Genomic DNA, 20,083 nt, shown 5'->3' on the forward strand with positions numbered 1-20,083 from the left:
TGACTCTGGCTATCAATTGTCCAAGATTGTTTCCTCTGAGACTCTGTACTATACCTGCCCATTCTGGATAAAGTAGAGTGTAACCCCAATAGGATATAACTTCTTCAAACACCAAGAATTAACATGCAAATGATTAGAAGTAGCATGCAACCATAGATTTGGACATGCAACTGATTAGAAGCAACATGCAACCACCAAATTATGACATGCAAGATCTGGGTAGTTGTCAAAACTGACATGCAAGATCTGGGTAGTTGTCAAAACTGACATGCAAACTTCTACAACCACCAAATTCACCAAGAACTAACATGAAAATGATTAGAAGTAGCATGAAACCATAGATTTTGACATGAAATTAATTAGAAGCAACATGAAACCACCAAATTATGACATGCAAGATCTGGGTAGTTGTCAAAACTGACATGCAAGATCTGGGTACTTGTCAAAACTGAAATGCAAATTTCTACAACCACCAAATTCACCAAGAACTAACATGAAAATGATTTGAAGTAGCATGCAACCATAAATTTTGACATGCATCTGATTAGAAGCAACATGCAACCATAAATTATGGCATGCAAGATTTGGGTAGTTCTAAAAACTGAAATGCAAGATCTGGGTAGTTGTCAAAACTGACCTGCAACTTCTACAAACCCTCAGGCTGGCAAGAACATAGCTCTGATACCACTGAAATGTCCCTTTTCTGATTTTACATGATATTTCCAACCTTTAATCAGATCTTTAAGATCAAACAACTAATATCACAAAGATCCTCCAAATTTCTCAAGAAACCCCAAATCGGGTATGCCAGAAATTGTGCTAAAAGCTTCAAAGCTTCACCAATTATTAATAAATCTTAAAGTGGACATTTTTACAGAAATTTCAGTAGCATAACAGCCTACAAAATGACATTTTTAGATCCGTATAACTTTTACACAATAGTTCTCAAATGTAAGACAAAAACTATGCTCATCTGGCTCCCAAAATTAACACAAAAATGCCCGAAAACACCACACAACACTAATAAACTATCTCAGAAGTTTAATCAAATCCCAATACATATATTCAGCTCTATTTTAATATATTAAAGTCTGAAATACAGCAGAAACCAAAAATGATATGAAATGCTCAACTGAAAACACCAAACTCATGCAAAAAACACACCCAAAAACCCACAAATCTACACTGTTAAGCACAAAGGCAAACTCTGTATGAGCATGCACATGGAATGGCTTCAAACTCCCATCCTTAGCCTTCCTAGAAACCTGCAAACTCCCATTCTTGGGTCTCCCTAGAAACCTGCAAACTTCCGTTCTTGGGTCTCCTTCTCCACAAGTTTGGCAGCCTCTGAAGAATAACAAAGAATGAGCAAAAATCAAGTTCTGGAATGAGCCCAAAATGCCTCCAAACCCCTTAAAAGAGGGCATAACTGTAACTCACGTCCAAGAGAGGTTAATGAAACATATTTTAATAATAATTTTCATTTATTAGTCCAACAGTTTCCAAAGATTAACCCCCTTTTTCCGAAACTTCACTTTCTTGGGCCTGCCTGCCTTAGCAAAGATTATTATTTTTTTAATTATTTGAAAAGGGGACATGACAGTATTCAAGGGACAAATCTAATAATTCTATCCAGTGGGGAAAAAAGATAACATCACTCAATTTAGGGGAAAAAGTTGGGGAAAATGGATAGGTAGAGATGCCAAAACCTTTACAAAACCACCCTTTGAATTTATGCACCCAATCTCTAGTCTCAGCTAAAGTAAAGAGAACAATAAAATAGTTTAAAAATTGATCATGGAATAATACCTCTTTCATACCTGGCCAATTACTGAAAATCCATGTTTGTATGTTAGTTTTTCTTAAATTATGGGTTTGAATCTGCACCCTAAGTGCTATCTTTCTCAAAAATTCAACATGCGGGGAAATCAACCTTTTTGGAACAACGATTTCCATTATTGGCAGATCTTTAGACTATGTGTTTGCATGAACAATATTCTCTGATTGCTTCTTCCTCCAAATCCTCTTTGGTATACTAGCATTTACATTAGCCTTTGAGGTTTTAGGTTTGGAGGGAGCTCTCCTAAAGTCTCTGGAACTCATTTTCCTTTGCATTCCTTGTAATGAATTCTCACCCCTCTCCCATAAGCCCTTTCCTACTAGAGAAGAACACCCATGTAGCTATTGGTTGGGATTAACATCAACATCTCATTCTTTTAGTAATTCCTATTCTATGTTTGAAGTAGAATAATGCCCATTACCTTGCTGATTGGGAATATCAACATCCATAACATTTTGCTCATCAACCGATTCCCATAGAGAACCATTGAATGGTGTCTCTTTTTCACAAATGTCAAAAGGCACCTGCTACTTGGATTTTTTTAATATTTTTGATATGAAACCTAGGGTTTAAGAAAAAGGGTTTTTTTGTCTACACAATAGCTTTTTTTAAAGAAGATTTCATCGCAAGATTTGAGTAGGTGTCCTTCAACATGTTGAACCTGATCCACCCTGCCTGACTACTTAGTAAACCAAAATTTCTCTACAAACCTCCCTATCTGTCATTTCCTACCTTCATGACTCGACCATCCCACCATCATGTTTGTCCCCTTTGTTATGAGTTATTGAATAGACTACATCCAATGGTAATTACTTTAAGAAACTGAATATGACCATGATAGAGCTTTGTATATTAGTCCCACATACCTTCTTTTTCTTAGTTGAATGAAGTGTTACCATTTGACCCTTTAGGTGAAGTGATCCCTTCATTGGATGTATTGCTTCCATATTTCTTCTTGCATGTTTTATTAATCCCTCATTTGATGTGTTCAACAGCTACCTTCTCTTTTCCTTTGTTGAACTCTAAGTTGGGTGCCTTTGAAGTTGTTGGGCAGTTCTTGCTGATGTGTCTAGTCTTTAAACAACTGAAGCATGTTGTTTGGCTCAACCATCTGCTATAGTTTCCCTTGAAATGTGTTCTTATGCAATTTTTTGGGATGTGCCCATACTCTTGTAAGTTATTGCTAGACAGTAACAATAAGGTCTTTTGACCTGATACAACTCACAAATTATCTTGCAGATTTCAAATCTTAGTTCAGCTCTTACAATTTGCCTGACTTTCAGTCTCTATAGCTTCCCTTGAAATGTGTTCTTATGTAATTTTTTGGGATGTGCCCATACTCTTGTAAGTTATTGCTAGATAGTAACAATAAGTTCGTTTGACTTGATACAACTCACAAATTATCTTGCAGATTTCAGATCTTAGTTCAGCTTTTACAATATGCCTGACTTTCAGTCTCTATAGCTTTGACTTGTCCTCCTTTCAAGCTTTGTCTCCTTTAGTCTCCATGCTTGATGTACTAGTGCAATCTCTTATATGGCCACTTATCAAAGCAGAGTCTCTATGCTCTATTCTTCCTTCTCTATGCCTTCACCTTGACATCCTTCAACAACTTCGCAACTTGGCAACCTAGCTCAAACTTTCAAAATTAAAATGTACTATAGTTTAATTATTTATAAATTATTAGCATATATTGATAATTGTGATAATTTTTTATAAACATAATTATTAATAATATTAACCAAGTCTTCCAATGATCAGACACATGTCATGATTCCAGATGAATCTAGGCACATGGGAAAGCATTCTCCAAATCAGCTTGAAATTCATATCGGGCCATCAATCTTTCTTTTATGCAATGGTCAGGGTTTCGAGTAGTTTTGGGTAGAAATAGACTTTATCTTCAATTTTTAAAATTTGGCCTGAAATAGAGTTGTAGTCATTGAAAAGAATTTACATAGCATATTAATTAATATAGAGAAAAATGTTGAAATAAATATTGTTAAAAAAGTTGTTATTAATTATTATTATTTTACTTTTAAGCTTGAGCATGTCAAAATCATGATGTTAATTTTATTATTTATATAAAATATTATATATAAAATATAATTTATAATAATAATTATAATAGTTGTAATATAATATAAATAAAGGATTTCCTTTTCTATTATACAAATGATTTTCTTTTCTATCATAAACATTTTATTGTAAAGATGATATGAAAAATTTAATGAAGATATATTAAATTTTATAAAGTAAAATTGGTGCAAGATATGAAATAATAATGACAACAATTTAATGTAAATAAAATAATTACAATTTAAAAATATAATTACAAATGCTATATTTTTATTCATATTTATTATGTAGTTTAAAAATTAAAATGTGATATAGTTTAATTATCTATAAATTATTAACATATATTGAAAATTGTGATAATTGTTTTGAAACTATTCTTGATCATTTAAAAGATTTTATAATTCATAATGAAAAAAGTTAGGAATAGGTGACAAGATAGGTATGAAATAAAAATTTGACACATAAATTATCAAAAAAATATTTAACTTTGTTAAGGTTATAATCTTTAGTTTTTCTTGAAATGAAAATTTTCTCTTATCGCACCATTTGTTTTAACCAATTAGATTAAAGAAAAATGGTTTTAGAAATTACAAAACTTTCAATTGGATAATTTTTGATTGAATATTTTTTTACTATAAATTGTTAATCAAATATATTATATGAAACCATAAAGGGATTTTTGAAACCCTTTTTTTGTTTCTAAGTTCTAACTTTATAACTATTAATAGTTAATTATTTTTAACAAAGTCACAGACTAAAATTTCAAGAGTGAATTGAGAATCAGGAATTAAGATGTCAAAAGCAAAGTTGTAAACTAACTGTAGACACCTAAATTTGATTACACTATTTTAGTAATCCTATTTAGTTATCTAAAAAGGCATTATTAATTAAATTTCTATTTAATTAATCCTTTGTCATCCCCTAGTTGATTAATTTAATTAATCATCTATAGTCCTAATTGATAAATCAAATAATCTATTATTTATCAATTAAATCCTATTCTTCTATCTAATTCCAAAAATCCCCATTTATTAAATAAATCTATTTGATAAATGAAATCCTCAAATTCAAAAACCCCTAACCTATCTCTAATCCTCCATTTAGCCTAATCCACCCCATCCACCCATACTAACCAAGCTTAGCCACTAACTCACCCACCCTCATTAATGCCATCCACTTGTACATCTCTAACATCCCTAATCTAATCCTAAACCCAAGCCTAATCCACCCCCTAATGTTGTCACATTCATTAAACAAGTTTAAGACTTTCCTAATCCAAACCAAAGTCTCCCCTCAAAAAACCCAGCCACTAAGTCATGAGTGCTCTTACAAAACATAAAAGACTCTTACAAGCCCACTCATGACTCTTACATCCATCTTACACACTCTTCCCTCTTCCACACTCATTCCTCTTACATCCCTCTTACATACTCAACCCCACTCATCATGACTTTAACCAACCCTTTACCCTACCCTCTCACACTCATCCTCCTTGTGACAAGTGTCACCTTCCCATTGGTGCTAAACAAGCACAATCCATGTGTTCCCCTTTCAGTGTAAGCCTTTATCCATCCTTGCATCTAAGCCCTACATCTCTCTACCCCTTAGCCTATAAATTGAATCCCATCCCAAGCCATTTCATCAACAATCTTTGAGCTAAAGTTACCATGCTATTTTGAGAACCAAAACCATCAATATTACCCTTATAATGCCAAATTGAGAGCTCACAAAGCTACCAATTTTCCATTACCCATCTCCATTGAAGCAGCTTTTGAGCATCTTGAGCATACATCCACAGCAAAAAGACACATCTATAGAATCAAGAAAGCATGGAGTGTTTTCTCTTGTGAGGTTTGCACTTCTTGTCTGTTTTCTTTATCTAAGCATATATGTGAATTTAGTTTTTGGTTTGTGAATGTTTACTTTATTTGTTAATGTTCTTTGCATATTGATTCTGGTTCTACATTTTGGCACACCTGGTGGGACCCCACTATGGGTCATTTAATCATTTATTTTCATCTATATGTCATTTTTCTAACCATCTAATGTTTGTTGTTATTTGAGTGTGTTGTGAGGGTGTTTTGCTTATTTTTGCAGGTTAAAGAACGCACTTAGGAAGAAGAAATACCATCTAAAAAAAATTCTCATTTTTTAGCTTTTTTGGCGCAGTTTTGGCGTCTGCAACCTATTCTGTCTGCGAAAATCGACGTCTGCGAAAATCCGCATCTGCGCAAATCGACATCTATGAAAATCCGCGTCTGCGCAAATTGACATCTGCGAAAATCTGCGTCTGCGAAAATCGACGTTTGTGAAAATTCATGTTTGCGAAAATTGACATCTGCGAAAATCTGCGTCTGCGAAAATCGTCGTTTGCGAAAATTCGCATCTGTGCAAATCAGCGTCTCTGCTTGTCACCTGTGTTCTGTGTTGCAAATTTGTTTTGTCCTCTTCGTATTTTGACAGACTGTCTTCTCTGTATTTAGACCATTTTAAGCATTTTTACGCGTAGAAAAAACAACAAAAAAGGTTAAAAACTTTTTCCCATAGTTAAGCTCTCATTTTTGAAGATTTTGGCTAACTAACTAAATTGCTTTTTTTTTTTTGTCTCATTGCAGGTTGGAGCACATATGGAACCACTAACCATGTTTCTTGCAGGTTTTCATATTGCTAAAAAATGAACTTGAATGTTTAACCATTTGTCTTTGAATGCATGTTGCTAAAAAAAAAATGAACTTGAATGGTTAAACACATTTTTCATTGAATGAATGTTGCTCAAAAACACACTCTTGAATGTCATGGATTAAAATCAACTTTCTTTGGAATGCATGCTTAAAACAAAAAAATCCAATCTTGAATGCCAAGGATCAATTAACCATTACAAATCTCTTTTTCACATGCAATCTAGGTAAAGTTTGATTTTTGGACATTTAAGAAACTTTGTTAAGTTAAAATACAAATTTACAAAAATCAATTTGAGTAGTTCCTTGGACTCACCTCTTTTCTAATCACCCATCAAATATTAACCATTGGTTGCAATCTCAGTGCCATTTATGGGGATGGGTCTACTTGAAAAAGGTGTTAAATGTTCCACAATCTAACTCACTCACTTGGTCTTTGAACGATTTCTTTAACTTTATCAAAATTCTTAAATGGCCAAAAATCTAGATTAAATCGATCACACTTCAAGTTTGGGCACTAAAATTGAACAACAACTGACGTGGAGAGCCTTCAGGCACGTGCTTGAAATCGAATCTCACACACTTTTGTTTTGGGCTTAAAACAAACTCACACTCAATCTTGAATGCCTTAAAGAAAATTAATCGATACTTGACGTGGAGGGCCTCCGGGCGCGCGAGTTTTCTTTTGTTGACCCTAACTCTTCTTATTGTTTGCATTCTTCGATCGATTTACTTTTGTTGGCGCTTCAAGTTGGAATTGAACATTGTCTCTTAAACATGAGTGCTTGCAAAGTCTAGATTAGCACACATAAGAGTCAGTTGGTAAAAGAACAAGCGTATTTTTTAGCCCAAGGTCATCTGAGTCTTCTCTCCCCTTGTTGTCTTTCGAGGCCATCTTGGGTGCATAAGATTAGGATCCAAAACCTTGTTTCTTTTTAGGAGGCCTGCTTGGGGATTTCATCACCCCTTGGACGACCTCAACTCCAACGCTCTGGCAGAGTATAAGAATCAGGAGGTGAATCGAAAGACACCTCTCTTGGGATCAAGATTTTGTCATTCGGGCTAAGCCTCAAGGAACTTTATACCCTTGAGAAGTGAAAGAGGAGAAGTGGGTTACCGCTCCTCTCAGCTGTGTGACATCCTTTTGGTCTCATCTATGGATTTGGGCCTCACGTACCTTATGTATATCGAGGACTCCCTAGCTAAACCAATTGTCAGCCTTGCAGAAAACCATCTAGGATGTTAATGTGTTTGGAGTGACTGATCAAAACATTTGTAGAACATACACACTCCTTGGTGCAAGTATCACATTCTGAGAACCACAAACTTCTATCTGGGTGTTCCTATCTATTGTTTGTTTTTATTTTACTTGTTGAATGAATGTTTGCCAAACTTGGTCAATCTTAGCTTAGGGCACACTTAGCGTAGTCACTGCCTATTTTGGAAGTTGAACAAGTTGAAGCAAAACAACTAAGATTTTTCCCAAAGCCAAGCAGATTCAAGAATTTATGTCGGAACAACCCAAACCCAAATAGAAGTTTCACAAGGTCAAACTCAAGCCATCTCTAGCATACCAAGAACTTTCAGCCAAGAGAAAAGAAATAACACCAAGCCCACGAATTTCCAAACTCCACAAAGCAGAGGACAAAGCTACCGATGAAGCACTTCAAGAGGCCTGGTTAGAGTGCACCATCAAATTTAGCCAACATCCAGGAGTTAATCCTGCTTATGCCTTACCAACTAGGCATGATTTCTATGGTTAGACATCCTTGTTTCTCCACATCTTCTTGGATAAGCTTCACTTTAGAGTCATCTTTGTAGAAAAGCTAGCCATCTTAGGTTATCCCCTTAAGCATTATTAGCTCATCCATCTCATTTAGAATCATACCATCTAGCCAGTAATTGAAAATCTGCACATCTAAGCTTTCAAAATTGTTGTCACCTTGCTAAAAGTTTACCATTCCTAAAATCTTCCAAATCCACCTATCTCACCAAGGTTATCCCTTTGACAGAGCTTTGTCTAGGGTAATCTAGCTTTGTCACTTGTTATCCCTCATCACCTTGAGCTAAAGGTTGGGATTCGCAAGTGGTCAATCTCATGTTCTTCCTAAAGGATCATCAGTCTATCCTTAAGTTGACACAATCACCACCAAGCTTGCACATAGGAAAGAAGACCTTTTGCGCTTTGACAACATATCTTTGAAGTTAGAATCCCCAACCCAATCCTCCTTAGGTTTTGTCATATAGCTTTGCCTCAATCTAGGAAATCATTTTCATAGAAAATCCTTCCCCCTTTTTGCATCCATCAACATTATTGCATCTCATCCCTAGGAGCATTTTTCATGCCACCCATCACTCGCTTAGCCAAGAAGAAAGAAGAAATGGAGCCCTATCATTTAGATCAAACAGCCTCACCCCCCTTGAGCACTTAGCCATCCTTCAGCCCAGAGCCAGCTATGCCATCACCTACTGACATTGAAGCTTTCATGAACCAACCAGGAAATGCAGTATTGGTAAACACCATTATAGACAAAAACAAAGAGACAATCATGGCTAATTTTTGAAGGGACAATGTAGGAACCTTTGACTTTGGAAGACCCCCTCCATTATCAGATCCATCTCACCCATTGTTTGGGCAGCTACCACCACCCATAGGCTCTTATGATCCAAATTATCCTCAATATATTCCAAAAGAAGAGCCTCCAGCCAATCCATATGACCCAACAGACCCAAACATACCATCATCCACCCAAGTTGAAATCTCCATGCCGCAAGCCAACCCAGCCACCACCACTCCATCCTTGGTTCATACCTCTCCACTCCAAACCCCCTTTACCCAAAACATCTCACTATTCAACCCCTTCACTATTGCTGCTGCTCCCACACCTAACCTTCCAAATCCACCCATCTCCCAAATTAGTGCTAGCATCTTTGGCCAACCTCAGCAATATACAACAGGGATGCCACCCATGGGGCCAAGTAATCAACCTTTCATCGCCCCCAGCTTGTTCACCACAGCCCAAAGCACAATCCCATCATTTCCATTAGGTCCTAGGAGCTCAATACCACCAACCACAAATCCACAAGCTACTACCTTCACTCCACAAAGCTATCAAAACCCACAAGCTACTGCCAATCTTCTACCAAGCTCCCAATTGACCCTAGCTCCCACCACCACTCTACCAAGCTTCCAAATCCAGCCACAAAGCTATCAGACCCCATCAGTTCCATTCCCAAGCTTTCAATTCCCACCACCTCCACCACCAACTAATCCATTACCTCCAATTACCAACTACTTTTCAATGCCACTTCTAGGAGGTAATCCACCACCCCAGCCAACCACCAATTATTTGCAGATGCCATCCCAAATGGGGGCACAACCCACATATATTGGTCAAACCCCACAAGCCCTCTGATCCTTTCCCCAAGCCTCACAACCATCTTATACCTTACCTCGACAAAGCAATCCATTTACCCCACAGCCAGCTTATGTTCCTCAATCCCAACCTCAAATCCCATATCAACAGCAAGCCTCGCAGCACATGCAGCAATATGCACCACCTCCCCCTCAACAACCCGTCATCCACCATGCAACTGCCCAAACAATGTACAATCCCTATCAACAAATCCCTCATAACCATCCATATTCAATGGCCCCATCCAGCACATACCTACCTCAAGGCACTCCTACATTGGGGGCACCCCAACCATCACCTATCAATTCAGAGTGGGAGCAAATGAAGATAGCTCTGAAAGCCATCCAAGAAGGGAATGATCCAAAGACATTCAAGTTTGAGAATGTGTGTCCTTACCCATTTGACAGAGCCATTACCACGACACCATTTCCCAAAAACTTTGAGGTACCTAAATTTGACAAATTCAGAGGAAAAGGAGACCCTGTCACACATATCAAAGAATTTTACATGCATTGCCAGGACGTGGCATACAATGATGTCTTCCTCTTGCGCCTTTTTCCCAAAAGCTTGGCTGGACCAGCTCTTGAATGGTTTTATAGAATCCCCTATGGCACAATTAAAAACTTTGCTGAATTATCTGAGGCATTTGTAGCCCAATATGCCCATCTTGTTGAAACAGAGCTATCAATAGTTGATCTTGTCCACACCAAGCAAAAAGGTGGAGAAAGCCTTGCCGAATACCTACAAAGATGGCAAACCCTTACCACCCACATATCCTGCACCTTGCCAGAACGCCATGTGGTGAAAATGTTTATTGATAATGCACATCCCAGCTTGGCTCACCACATGACCATGAACTGTTTGCATACCTATAAGGATATCAAAGAGAAAGGAATGATCCTTGAGCAAGGACTCATCAAAGATGGTGTGGTAAAGATTTACAAAGAGGCCAACCAAAATCAATCACATTCCAATGACAAGTCTAGGTATTAGAACAAAAACAAGCATGTTGCAACAGATGGGGTTACTGACACCAGACATGTGAATATCGTTGGTCCTTCTCAAAACCAGTCTAACCCACCATATCAAACAAACAACCAAAAAGCTACCAATTACCAACAACGAAATAACCAAAGCTATCAAAACCACAATACAAGACCCAACTTTCAAGGGTCTAACAATCAAGCTAATGCCATCAATGTAGCTGCAGGGCAAAAGCCCAGATTCCAACCTGCACCTAGAAACTATACACCCCTTGGTGAGCCATTGGATGTTATTTTTGAGAAATTGGCTAAGGAAAACCTCATCAAATTTCCTCCTACCCAGCAAATTGATCCAAGCCAATCCAAAGCTGCATGGTACAAGGACAATGAGTATTGCAAATTCCATAGGGTAAACGGTCACACCACGCTCAGATGCATGAAACTGAAAGACTATGTGCAAGACCTCATTGATCGGAAGGAAATCACTGTTGGTGCCCAAACCTCTCCCAATGCAGGCTTACAGATTTATCAAAATGCTTTTCCTCCACACAACAACCAAAATCCTGGAAAAGCACCTATCCAAAACAACACCAACAACCGCCAGCCAAACCAACAGCATGGGAAGAACAATGACCACACTTCATCCTATATAGACTATGGTAGCCTTATAGGTTGTATATCTGAGAAAGAGCCTTCTGTCAATGTTATCAATATCCGAGGACCAGACAATGAGTGTGTGGTCACCACTCGAAGAGTGCAATTTAACATTGCAGGCCCACCAGTTTCATCAACACCATCAGCTCCATCAAAAAGCTGGTACAATATCTTGGAACACCTTGGGAACATGCCAGCCCAAATATCCATTTTAGACCTTCTCTGCACTAGTCCTGTGTACAAAGACATCCTTGACAGTGCTCTCATAGAATCCTGTGTCCCTTCTGATATCAATGCTACTGATTTTTGTAATCTTGTTGGACACCTTTCATCCTCATGTGCCCTATCTTTCAAACCCACCGACATACCCGCAGTTGAGCCAGATCACACCCTTCCGCTTCGCATAGCCATCATGGTATCCAATTTTGCCGTGAAAAGAGTAATGATAGATAATGGATCAACCTTGAACATTTGCACCCTAAAATTCATAAAACAAGCTGGGTATACTAAGGCAGATATGATCAGTGAGGTTATCACCATCAAAGCTTATGAAAACTTGGAAAGGACCATAGAAGGGACTATTTTGCTACCAATCAAGGTTGGGCCAGTCATTCAAGAGATAGTTTGCCATGTTGTTGATCTAAACCTACCATTTAACATCCTCCTCGGTCGCCCATGGATTCATGCTATGAAGGCTGTTCCATCCACCTACCATCAGTGCATCAAATTTCTGCATCAAGGCACTGAGGTAACCATCCATGCCGATCCAGAACCCTTTGCTTACTGCAATGCGGTTGAAGCTTCATATACAAACCATTTCCCTAGAATAGACATCGGCACAGCCATCGCCAGCTCATCCCACACTTATAATGATGCAGAAACCATCCTTGCCTCCACCCTATCTACTGTAAAGATCAACAACAAAGGTTGTGGAGAATATAGTCTATCAGATGCATTTGCTGTTGGAGCAATCCCACTTGATCCACATACCCATGGACGGCCAACATATCACAAAGCTAAGGAGATTCCACCTCCTCGATACAAACAGTTTGGCCCAACCACCTTTGTGTCCTCAAAAACCCCTCTTCATGAGGAGCTCACTCCAGATATCAACAATTGGCTACATAAGGATGCACCTCCAAGAAATCAAGCACGCCTTGATCACTTCAGCCAGAAGTATCCCCAACAACATAAGCTTGTCACTGAAAAATGGAACTATCAAGGAGGTGGACTAGGACCAGAAGAAAGGGGCATGCAATGTCCCATCGAAGCACATGATTGGGAAATAAAGTCAGGTCTTGGCTTTGGCATACCCACAACTGGGGGCACCAACGAGAATGGTCACGCTTTTTCAAACATCCACCGCAACCTTGTTGAAATTGAAGACATTCCTGAGGAAGTTGAAAAGAGAGCCTACGACGATATCCCAGACCAAATCTTCCTAGGAGACTCTATTCTCTGAGAACTATCCATCCATCTCATTGACCTACCACTTGCTCATCCACAACTCATAGATTGGGACCAACCAAGTGTCATACATATTGATGAGTTCACATTAGAGGAAGCACTTCTAAGATTCATGGGAGCTGAAACTCCTCATAAGAAGACAAAGCCAGATTCTGCCTACATCTACAAGCTAGATCCCAAGGGGTATTTTGGAGAAAATCCCCAACCTAGTTTTGATACACCCAAAACTGGAACTAAGGTAAATCTGGGACTAGCTAAGGTAGCAAAGAGAACCCCTCAGCAAGAAAATCCAGAGCCACAAGAAGAACATGAGGATTTAGTATTGCCTCCTCAAGATAATCGACCAGAGGTGTCTTCTATTCTAATAGAGGATACTAGAGAAGTCAACATTGATTCTTCAGAGATCCCTAGAATTGTTCACATTGTTGCATCCCTATCACAAGACCAAGCTGACCTCCTCTTTGAGGTTTTACGAGAAAACATTGGCCGATTTGCATGGTCATATCAGGACATGCCAGGGCTCGATCCAAAGCTTATAGTTCATCATCTTGCAGTCATTCCAAAGATCAAGCCCGTCAGACAAAAGCTTAAGAAAATGCACCCCAAGGTGGCATTACTAGTCAAAGCTGAACTAGAAAGAATGTTAGCTGCTAAGGTTATCCGACCTATCGACTACTCAGAATGGATCTCCAACATGGTCCCTGTCACTAAGCCTTCTGATGACATCAAAATCTGTACTGATTTTAGAGATCTTAACAAAGCTTGTCCAAAGGATGATTTTCCCTTTCCCAACATAGATATGATTGTAGATCTTACAGTTGGACATGAAATCTTTTCCCTTATGGATGGATTTTCTGGGTATAATCAGATCAAGATTGCAGAAGAGGATCAGCATAAGACAGCATTCACTACCCCCTGGGGAACCTTTTGCTACACCATGATGCCTTTTGGCCTAAATAATGCTGGGGCTACCTATCAAAGAGCTATGACATCCATTTTCCATGATCTTATCCATAGCATTTTGGAAGATTATGTGAACGATATCCTGGTCAAATCTCACACCTTCATGGATCATCTTGCTGACCTGGAAAAAGTCTTTGATAGGTTGGCCCAATATTATCTCATGCTAAATCCCAAGAAGTGTGTCTTTTCAGTCACATCTGGCAAACTTTTGGGCTTCATAGTTTCTAAACGGGGTATAGAGATCGACCCCAAAAAGGTCAAGGCTATCTTAGACATGCCTCCTCCCCAGACACTGCGATAGTTTTGCTCTCTTCAGGGAAAACTTCAATCTATCCGGTGCTTCATCTCCCAACTTGCAGATAAGTGTACACCATTTTCACACTTGCTAAAGAAGAATGAGAACTTCAAGTGGGAACTTTTATGTCAGCGCAGCTTCGATCAGCTCAAGCAGTATCTCACCAATCCCCCTATCTTGGTTCCACCAGTTCTTGGTCATCCCTTGATCTTGTATATATCAGCAACACCTACTGCTCTAGGGGCACTTCTAGCACAACATGATGATTATAGCAGAGAGAGAGCCATCTACTATATCAGTAGAACCCTAGTTGGTTATGAACTCAATTACACTCCTATGGAAAAAGCTTGTTTGGCAGTTGTTTTCTCAACTCAAAAGCTTCGCCACTACATGCTAAGTCATACCATCCAACTAGTCTCCAAGATTGACCCTCTCAAGTATATGCTCTCCAGAACAGCACTTACAGGCCGTTTGGCCAAATGGGTTATGCTACTAAGTGAGTTTGACATCTAGTATGTGGATAGAAAGGCAATCAAAGGGCAAGCTATAGCAGATCACCTAGCTGATGCACCTCTAGTAGATGCATATCCTTTGCTCACAGAATTTCCAGATGAGCATATCTGCCTAATTGAAGAATAGCCCCCATGGAAGCTTTATTTTGATGGCTCATACACCTCTCATGGATCAGGGGCAGGAATATTATTAGTTACACCTCAAGGAGATTACATTCTAAAAGCCTTCAAGCTACAATTCCCTAGCACCAACAATATAGCAGAATATGAAGCTCTTGTAGCAGGATTAAAGATAGCTGCAGAATGGAATATCACTGAGTTACAAGTCTTTGGTGATTCCCAACTCATCATCAAACAAGTCTTAAATGAATATCAAACCAAAGATGAAAAGCTATTACCCTACAAAGAGCTAGTTGATCAGCTGACCCAACATTTTACAAAGCTTCAGTTTACACAAGTGCCTCAAATGCAGAACAAGGTAGCAGATGCCATGGCCACTATCGGCTCGCTCTTGGAAATTCCCCAAGAAGCTATGCAGTATGAGTTTTTAGTTGAGAAGCTCCTCACACCTGCCTATGTGAATGAGGATTCAAACCGTGTTTGTATCTTGGTTGGTCCCCAATCCCCTTGGTACCATGAAATTCATGCTTACCTTAACAATGGTATCATATCCCCTCACCTCACACGTACCCAACGCCAGAACCTCATCCGAAAATCATCCCGCTATGTTATCATAGCCAATACCCTATATCGTCGGGGTTATCACAATACTCTCTCTCGATGTTTAGATGAAAATGAGGCCGCGATGGCATTAACAGAAGTACATTCTGGACTTTGCGGTGCCCACACGAGTGGTATTGTCCTAGCATGACAAATCCTTAGAGAAGGCTACTATTGGCCTACCATTGAAGAAGACTCTTGTGACTTTGTCAGAAAGTGTCTCCCATGTCAGCAGCATGCAAATCTTGTGCACGCTCCAGCACAAGATCTACAGCCTATTGCACCACCTTGGCCTTTCGCTTGTTGGGGCCTTGATCTAGTTAGAACTATCACACCTCTGTCATCTGATGGACATAAATGGATAATAACAGCTACAGACTATTTCACTAAGTGGGTGGAAGCAGTCCCCCTAGTCTTAGCTACAGGATTTCAAGTCTCCAAGTTCATCTTGTACCACATTGTTTGCCGCTTTGGCATCCCATCCACAATCTTTACTGACCACGGAGGTAATTTTGAAAATCTCAACATGGAAGAATTATGCACTTCCCTCCGCATCCATCACCGCTTTTCTAGCCCATATTTCCCACAAGGTAATGGCCAAGCAGAGGCAACTAATAAAACTCTCCTCAAAATCTTAAAGAAAGTTGTCAATGATTCTGGCCGTGATTGGCACCTTCAAATAAATCCGGCTCTATGGGCCTATCGAACTTCCTTCCGTACATCCACAGGAACAACTCCATACTCCCTAGTCTATGGTGCCGAAGCGGTATTACCTATAGAAGTTGAACTTCCCTCACTACGCATATCTTTGCGAGGTCAAATCTCAGATGAAGAATACAGAGTAGCTCGCCTCACCCAGCTAGATCTCTTAGACGAGAAGAGACAACAAGCCAATGACCATCTCACAGTCTATCAAACTCATCTCAAAAGGAATTTCAACAAGAAGGTGCTCCCATGACACTTTCAGCCAGGTGACATGGTCCTCAAGGAAAATATGAAAGTCTAAGCAGATCGAGAAAAGAAAGGCAAGTTTGAACCTACATGGCTTGGTCCCTATGTTTTTACTGCCTCCTTTGGCTCCGGAGCCTATCAATTATCTACACCAGAAGGAGAACTCTTGAATAATCTCACTAACATCATTCATCTCAAGAAGTTCTATGCTTGAAGATCCTTGGTATACCCAGCTTTTGTCCAATGGTGAAAACTTGGCAATTCAAGCGCCTTGGATAGGTACCTTGGTGAAAATCTGGTAATTCAGGTGCCTTGTGTGCTAAAGACTAATCCATTATCTATCACTATCCTATCCCTCATCCATCCACCCACCATCCCATAAAACACCTTCTTGTTCCCTTGGTGTTCCAATCAAATATCCAAAATCTGATGGAGCTTGTCAATACCTCCTGTACAACTTGTAAATCTTGTACCAAAGCTTGTATTATACCTTGTAAATCTTTTACCATACCTTGTATATATTCGAATCTTGTCCAAAGCTTGTACCATATTCCATCTTGTAAATGATCTTGTATCCTAGCTTGTATCCTATCACATGCACACACAGAATCCCATTTTCCTTAAACTTTTCACAAACCATCTACCTATCCACCTATCAACTATTATAGACACCCCATCCTTCACAAACATTTCCATCTCACAAAAAACCAAAACATGAACAAACTTGTACATTTGTAACATATCTTGGTCTGTCAGCTTGTACATCCTCTTTAGCTTAGTATCATTGTATCTATCTGGCTTTCGTGTTAGTTCATCCTTGGTCAACATCTTGCACACATCGCACACCTTGGTTAGATATTCCAATGCATCCTTTAGCTAGATCTCCTATCACCAAAGTGTTATCCTTCTTAGTTCAGCTTGCCAGACGCATCACTCATTCCGATCCATCAGCTTAGGTGCTCTCTGATAGGTCCTTGCAGGATATAGCTTTCCTCATGTCTAATCTTGGTCCGTTAGTACCTTGTCCTACCCATCTCGTTGGCAAACAATTCTCTTTTGTATTTTCACTTTCTTTTGATTTGGGATCTTCCCTTTTGGGTCTTGAAATATCTTTTCCAAGAAATCTCCTTGTTCCCTCCTCAAGGTTGCCATGATCTTCCATATCATGGTATGCTGCGAATGGGGCAATTAGAGCATAAGGTCTTGATCAGGTCTTTTGCTTGTTTTCTTTTTCTGCTTGTGGGTTACCTAGTGTCATTTCCACGCTGATTCCTCTGGGATTCATGTGTGATACTGGGGCAATCCTTGTGTGTTTGTTTTGAGTCAGTTCGTCAGTCCTCTGGATGGTTGGTAAAAAGGCCTTGATGTTCTTGGTAACCCTGGCAATTAACCAATAGTCTTATAGCAAATCTAGTGCTCAACTACATGGTGGTACTTCTCTTTGAAGTATCCCCCCACTCAAAAAGCTTCAATGGATTCCCTTCATCTCCATTATCCCCCCATCCATATCCTACATCTGTCGCTCCTACCCCAGCTTATGCATCAGTATCTCTTTGAACCACTCCTCACGCTTAGCTTTAAGGATCCACCAATCAAATCAATCCACCAAGCCTCATCTTTCGAGATCCACAATCCTAGTCCTAGGGATCCCCAAAACCCATCTTCCACCAATCTGACTCTTTGAAATCTTGTTGCATCAGCTTTATCATTCTATCATCCATCTCCTTACCATGGATTCCTTTTATAGTGCTCCGCTCCTCCATCTCCCCCCCCCCCCCCCCCCAATCCTGGAAAGTCTTAAGCTTGCTTTACTATTGTGCCTCTGATTTCCCTTTATCATTCTCTCGTAGTGAGAGTTTGAGCTAATTCAGCCCCTTCTCTTTGCCAACCTGCGTCTCAGCTCGCCTCAATTTCTTGTACTTTTCAAGAAGTCGTCGAGCCTCATTTCTCTCCCCGTCGCCTTCTTGAGGGGGCATCATCTAAGTCTAGTCTCTCCTCCTCTTATCCGAGACTGGGGCAACCTTGTTGCTAAAACATCTTCCTCATGTCGTCTTCATTCAAACTTCTTTGAAATAGTGTTGTCTCAACACTATGTCAAAGAGGGGCAAAATGTAGACACCTAAATTTGATTACACTATTTTAGTAATCCTATTTAGTTATCTAAAAAGGCATTATTAATTAAATTTCTATTTAATTAATCCTTTGTCATCCCCTAGTTGATTAGTTTAATTAATCATCTATAGTCCTAATTGATAAATCAAATAATCTATTATTTATCAATTAAATCCTATTCTTCTATCTAATTCCAAAAATCCCCATTTATTAAATAAATCTATTTGATAAATGAAATCCTCAAATTCAAAAACCCCTAACCTATCTCTAATCCTCCATTTAGCCTAATCCACCCCATCCACCCATACTAACCAAGCTTAGCCACTAACTCACCCACCCTCATTAATGCCATCCACTTGCACATCTCTAACATCCCTAATCTAATCCTAAACCCAAGCCTAATCCACCCCCTAATGTTGTCACATTCATTAAACAAGTTTAAGACTTTCCTAATCCAAACCAAAGTCTCCCCTCAAAAAACCCAACCACTAAGTCATGAGTGCTCTTACAAAACATAAAAGACTCTTACAAGCCCACTCATGACTCTTACATCCATCTTACACACTCTTCCCTCTTCCACACTCATTCCTCTTACATCCCTCTTACATACTCAACCCCACTCATCATGACTTTAACCAACCCTTTACCCTACCCTCTCACACTCATCCTCCTTGTGACAAGTGTCACCTTCCCATTGGTGCTAAACAAGCACAATCCATGTGCTCCCCTTTGAGTGTATCTTAGCCCTCCTTAATCCTTCATCCATCCTTGCATCTAAGCCCTCCATCTCTCTACCCCTTAGCCTATAAATTGAATCCCATCCCAAGCCATTTCATCAACAATCTTTGAGCTAAAGTTACCATGCTATTTTGAGAACCAAAGCCATCAATATTACCCTTATAATGCCAAATTGAGAGCTCACAAAGCTACCAATTTTCCATTACCCATCTCCATTGAAGCAGCTTTTGAGCATCTTGAGCATACATCCACAGCAAAAGGACACATCTACAGAATCAAGAAAGCATGGAGTGTTTTCTCTTGTGAGGTTTGCACTTCTTGTCTGTTTTCTTTATCTAAGCATATATGTGAATTTAGTTTTTGGTTTGTGAATGATTACTTTATTTGTTAATGTTCTTTGCATACTGATTTTGGTTCTACACTAACAAGAACAATGATTTGAGAAGCCAAAAACTATTATTTTTATTGATAATATTTTAGATTGTACAATGTACATAATACTGATTCATAGCATAATTATTCAAATTAGCTAATTAAATTAGCCTAGTTTTACTATTTGGTAATTTATAAAAAAGGACAAGGCCTAATCCAAAAAATATATAGATATCTTAAATTTTTTTTTTATGGAAATAGTATTTAGGAAATAGAGAATAGGGAACTAAGGAATAGGGAGGC

The sequence above is a fragment of the Cupressus sempervirens genome, chromosome 4, assembly GCF_028749045.1.
Source record: "Cupressus sempervirens isolate cs-2001-9-10 chromosome 4, ASM2874904v1, whole genome shotgun sequence".
In the NCBI taxonomy this organism is placed as follows: Eukaryota; Viridiplantae; Streptophyta; class Pinopsida; order Cupressales; family Cupressaceae; genus Cupressus; species Cupressus sempervirens.